The sequence below is a fragment of the Equus przewalskii genome, chromosome 11 (genome assembly GCF_037783145.1).
Source record: "Equus przewalskii isolate Varuska chromosome 11, EquPr2, whole genome shotgun sequence".
NCBI classification, from domain to species: domain Eukaryota; kingdom Metazoa; phylum Chordata; class Mammalia; order Perissodactyla; family Equidae; genus Equus; species Equus przewalskii.
This window is the reverse complement of record NC_091841.1, coordinates 15,873,740-15,879,981: the sequence shown is the minus strand read 5'-3', so window position 1 is coordinate 15,879,981 and position 6,242 is coordinate 15,873,740. Positions and strand designations below refer to the sequence as shown.

The 6,242-nt window shown below is 35.0% G+C and overlaps 1 pseudogene; it reads right to left on the bottom strand.

Annotated features, from left to right (window-relative positions):
• Window positions 1-4,881: 4,881 nt before the first annotated feature.
• Window positions 4,882-5,555, bottom strand: LOC103543220 (olfactory receptor 4C12-like; annotated as a pseudogene).
• Window positions 5,556-6,242: the final 687 nt, after the last annotated feature.

Here is a 6,242-nt window from a genome sequence, read left to right as displayed (position 1 = left end):
TGTTTATTTTTTCCATTGTTTCCCTAGCCTGGTCAGGCACAATACTTGAAAATATGCTGCTAAGGCCAATGTCGAAGAGTGTACCACTTAGGTTTTCTTCTAGAAGTTTAATGGCTTCAGGTCTTACATTTAAGTATTTAATCCATTTTGAGTTAATTTTTGTGTATGGTATAAGATAATGGTCTACTTTCATTCTTTTGCATGTGGCTGTCCAGTTTTCTCAACTCCATTTATTGAAGAGACTTTATTTTCTCTATTATATCTTCATGGCTCCCATGTTGAAAATTAGTTGTCCATAGATGTGTGGGTTTATGTCTTGGCTGTTGATTCCATTCCATTTATCTGTGTGTATGTTGTTGTGCCAGTACCATGCTGTTTTGTTTCTGATAGCTTTGTAGTAAAATTAGAAATCAGAGAGTGTGATAACTCCAGCTTTATTCCTTTTTCAGAGGATTCCTTTGGCTATTCAGGGTCTTTTCTTGTTCCACATAAATTTTAGGATTTTTTGTTTATGTCTGTGAAAAATGTTGGAAGTTTGAGAGGGATTGCATTGAATCTGTACATTGCTTTAGTAAGTATGGATATGTCAACTGTTAATTCATCCAAATCCAGGAGCACAGAATATCCTGCTATATCTTTGTGTCTTCTTCGATTACATTCAACAATTTTTTACATTGTTTTCAGTGTACAGATCTTTCACCTCTTTCACTAAATTTATTCTTAGATATTTTATTCTTTTTGTTTCAATTGTAAGTGGGATTGTATTCTTAATTTCTCTGTCTGCTACTTTGTTGTTAGTGTATAAAAATGCAACTGATTTTTGTATGTTGATTTTGTACCCTGCAAATTGATTGCATTCATTTATTATTTCTAAAAGTTTTTTTGTAGATTCTTTAGTGTTTTCCATATATATAATTTTGTCATATTCAAATGGTGACAGTTTTACTTCTTCTTTTCCAATTTGGATTTCTCTTATTCCTTTTCCTTCCCTGATTGCACTGGTTAAAACTTCCAATACTATGTGAAATTAGTGATGTAAGTGGGCATCCTTGACTGGTTTCTGTTCTTAAAGGGATAGCTTTCCATGTTTCTCCATTGAGAATGGTATGAGAGTGGTGGGTTTGTCATATATGGCTTTTATTATGTTGAGGTACTATCCTTTTATACCCATTTTGTTTTTATTTCATATCATAAATGGATGTTGGATCTTCTCAAATGTTTTCTCTGCATCTATTGAGATGATCATGTGACTTTTACTCTTCATTTTGTTACTGTGGTGTATCATGTTGATTGATTTGTGGATGTTGAAAGATCCCTGAATCCATAAAATAAATCCCACTTGATCATGATGTATGATATTTTTAATGCATTGTTGTGTTCAATGAGCTATTATTTTGTTAAGGATTTTTGCATCGATGTTCATCAGTGATATTGTCCTGTAATTTTCTTTTTTTGTGTGATATCCTTGTCTGGTTTGGGTATCATGGTAATGTTGGCTTTGTAGAATGAATTAGGTAGATTCCTCTCCTCTTCAATTTTTTACAAGAGTTTAAGAAGGATAGGTATTAAGTCTTCTTTGAATGTTTTAGAATTCAGCAGGGAAGCCATCTTGTCCTGGACTTATATTTTGGGGAAGCTTTTGATTGCTGTTTTGATTTTCTCACTGGTGATTGTTCAATTCAAATGCTTTATTTCTTCTTGATTCAGTTTTGGAAGGTTGTAAATTTCTAAGCATTTATCCTTTTCTTCCAGATTATCCAATTTTTTGGTGTATATCTTTTCATAGTATTACCTTGTAATCTTTTGCATTTCTGAGGTGTCCATTTTAATTTCTCCTCTATCATTTCTGATTTCATTTATTTGAGCCTTCATTCTTTTTTTCTTAGTGACTTTAGCTAAGAGTTTGTCAATTTAGTTTAGCTTTCAAGGAACCAGCTCTTGTTTCATTGATTTTTTTCTGTTATTTTAAAATCTCTATTTCATCTGTTTCTGCTCAGATTTTTATTTTTTTCTCCTACTGATTTTGAGCTTGATTTTTCTTCTTTTTCCAGTTCTTTTTAGGTGCACTGTTAGATTGTTTACCTGGGATTTTTCTTGTTTGTGAGGTAGGCCTGAATTGCTATAAACTTCTCTTTTGGAACCCCTTTTGCTATATCTCATAGATTTTGGCATGTTGTATTTTCATTTTCATTTGTCTCCAGATAATTTTTGATTTCTCCTTTGCTTTCTTCATTGGCCCAATCATCGTTCAATAGCATTTTGTTTAATCTCCACATACTTGTGGCTTTTCTGATCTTCTTCCTGTAGTAGATTTCCAGTTTCATACTTTTGTGGTCAGAAAGGATGCTGTTTCAATCTTCCTAAATTTATTGAGACTTGTTTTATGGCCTAATATGTGATCAATCCTAGAGAATATTCCATGTGCATTCGAAAAGAATGAGTATTCTGCAATTTTTGGATGGAATGTTCTACAAATACCTAACAAGTCCATCTGGTCTATTGTATCATTTAAGGCCAATGTTTCCCTATTGATCCTCTGTTTGGATGATCTATCCATTGTTATAAGTGAAGTGTTAAATCCACCTACTATTGTGTTACTGTCTATTTCTCCTTTTATGTCTGTTAATAATTGCTTTATATATTTAGGTGCTCCTATGTTGAAGGCATAGATATTTACAAGTGTTATAGCCTCTTGTTGTATGGTTCCCTTTATCAATATGTAGTGCCCTTCTTTTTCTCTTTTCGCATTTTTTGTTTTAAAGTCTGTTTTTTCTGATATAAGTACAGCTACCCCAGTTTTCTTTTCTTTGCCATGTGCATGGAGTATCTTTTTCAAACATTCACTTTCAGTTTGTGAGTGTCTTTAGGTCTAAAACGTGACTCTTGTATGAAGCATATATATGAGTCTTGTTTTCTATTAATTCAATTGGCCACCTGATGCCTTTAGATTGGAGCATTTAGTCCATTGACCTTTAAAGTAGCTATTGATAAGTATGTACTTATTGCCATTTTGTTACTTGTTTCTGGGTATTTAAGTAGTTCTGTTCCTATTTTCTTGTCTTTCTCTCTTTCCTTGTGGCTTGATGGCTTTCTTTAGTATTGTGTTTGGGTTCCCTTCTTTTTTTTTTTTTTGAGGAAGATTAGCCTTCAGCTAACTACTGCCAATCCTCCTCTTTTTGCTGAGGAAGACTGGCCCTGAGCTAACATCCATGCCCATCTTCCTCTACTTTATATGTGGGATGCCTACCACAACATGGCATGCCAAGCGGTGCCATGTCTGTACCCAGGATCTGAACAGGCAAACCCCAGGCCACTGAAAAGTGGAATGTGTGCACTTAACCTCTGCACCACTGGGCCAGCCCCTAGGTTCCTTTCTCTTAATTATTTGTGTATTTAATATAGGTTTCTGGTTTGTGACTACGATGAGGTTCATCTACAATGATCTGTGTCTATAGCAATCTATATTGAGTTGATAGTCTCTTTAGTTTGAGCTCTTTCTACAAACTCTACCATTGCTCCCCTCCTCCCACATTTTGTGTTTTTGATATCATAGCTAACCTCTTATTTGTGTGTGTGTGTGCATCCTTTACCTTCTTGTCATTGAAATAGATAATTTTACTACTTTTGTCTTTTGAGTTCCATATTATCTTCATTGGTGGTTTATCTGCTACCTTTACTGTATTTTTGCCTTTCGCAGTGATTTTATTGTCTCATTTGATAATTTTCCTTTCCCTATTTGTAGTCTTCTCTTTCCCACTTAAATAAGCCACTTTAGCATTTCCTGTAAAACTGGTTTCTTGTTGATCAGCTCTTTTAAATTTTTGCCTTTTTGGGAAACTCATTTTCTCTCCTTCCATTCTGAGTGAAAACCTTGCTGAGTAGTGTATTCTTGGCTGCAGACTTTTTCCTTTCTACACTTTAAATATATCCTGCCACTCCATTCCAGCCTGCAAGGTTTTGCCTGAGAAGTCAGCCAATAGTCTTATGGGGTTTCCTTTGTATGCCACTTATTGCCTTTCTCTTCCAGCTCTTAGGATTCTCTCTTGATCTTTAATTTTTGACATTTTAATTACAATGTGTCTTGGTGTGGACCTCTTTGTGTTTATCTTCTTTGGTACTTTCTGTGCTTCCTGCACTTGGATGTCTGTTTCTTTCCTTAGGTTAGGAATGTTTTCAGCTATTATGTCTTCAAACAGATTCTCTACTCCTTTGTCTATGTCTTTTCCTTCTAGGACACTTATAATACCGAATATTAACATGCTTCATGTTGTCCCAGATTTCCCTTAGACCCTTCTCATTCTTTTTAATTCTTTTCTCTTTTATTGGTTCAACTTGGGATGATTTCCTCTAGTCTTTCTTCCAGCTCATTGATCCATTCTTCTGCATCTTCTACTCTGCTATTGAATCCATCTAGTGAATTTTTGATTTCCAGTATTGTATTCTTCATTTCTGATTGGTTCTTTTATATTTTTTCCAGGTCTTTGTTGATGTTCTCACTGTGTTCATCCGATCTTCTCCCAAGATCAATGCGCATCCTTACAAGTTTAAAATTCAGATACGCCAGTCTACAACAGCCCTATTGAATTAGAATCTCTAGAGCTGTATATTGGAAATGTGCATTCTAACAAGAATTCCAAGTGATTCTGAAAGTACACCAAAGTTTAACAACAAAATGAGCAATAAATAAACCTAAAGGGGATATTTTTAAATGATCAATAATTTCCTGCCTTGGCCTTTCCTCAGTGGGCTTATATGCCAACATCAACCTACTTTTAAGTATACTGTTCACTTGGCTTCCCAAAATAGAAATTATATTATTTTCTCTTTGCCATTAGAAAACCAACATCATTTTATGCTATTGCAAGAATTTCTCCATTGAAGTCACCTTTTGACCCAGAGCTTCTTTATAGCATTTTTCACCTCTGCCTTTCTGAGTGTGTAGATGAAAGGGTTTAACAAAGGAGTTATCATGGTATAAAACATAGCCACAGCTTTATCAATGGAGAAGTTGGTTACTGGACACAGATACACAAATATGCAGGGCACAAATAATAAAATGACCATGGTGATGGGAGAGACAGATGGAGAGGGCTTTGTGTCTCCCCTCCAAACTATAGGTCCTTAGACAGTGCAACATGACCACATAGGAAATCATCAAAAAGAGTAAGTTTAACAGGCAGAAGAATCAACTATTGGACAAACAAAGAGACCAAAGGTATGAATGTCCATGAAGATGAGTTTCAACAGAGGGTTAAATTCATACACGAAATGATCTATGACATTGGGGTCACAGAAGGGCAGCTAGACTGTGAAGAGGATCTAAATGGTTTCAAGGACAAAGGCTCCAGCCCAGGTCACTCTCACAAGAAGGTTATACATCTGTCCACTCAATATGGTCCTATAGTGCAGGGGATTGAAGAGGCCACATAGAGGTCATAGGCCCTCATTGTGAGAAGGATGATCTCAGCAGCACCAAAAATATACACAGCAAAGACTTGAGTCATACACTCCTTAAAGGAAATAACTTTTCTTAGAAAAGGAGTGTCAGCTAGCATTTAAAGGGTCATGGAGCAAGAACAGTAGCCATCTATAAGTGATGAGTAAGACAGGAAGAAGTTCATGGGGGATCCTAGGACCTTATTGGTGCTGATAGTGATCATAATAAGCAGGTTGCCTGCCAAGGTGATCAAGTAGGCAATTAGGAACACAAGAAATGAAAATTTCTGAAGTTCCATATTTTGAGTCAAGCCCAGGAGGATGACTTCTGTCATGTTATTCATCCTCTTCATCAGTTCAGTTGAAGAGACAAGTGATTTTCCTGTAAAAAAAAGTCACACTCACCCTTAATAATAACACCTTCACTTAATGCCTAAATATCCATAGAATGATTTATTTTTTCTAGTTTTACAGAAGGCAAAAGTAAACACAAAACCAGATGAACTGTTTCATTTTTCAGATTCATAAATGTGACAATAAAGTTCGTATTAACTTTCTCTTTCATGATTTCTTTATTTTTTAAAATTTTCTACAGTAAAAATGTGTAACTTTTAAAATAAGAAAATAAAAATAGTATACATCAAATTTTAAGAGCCAATCCACCATATGGTCATATAAGTGGCACATTCACAAATACCCAAAGAGGCATGTATTTTACCCCAAAATGGCTGGACCTGTTTGCCAGTGAAAAATCCATCTTGTTCTACTAATTTGTCATACAAATAAACTCAAAGGTATATAAATAT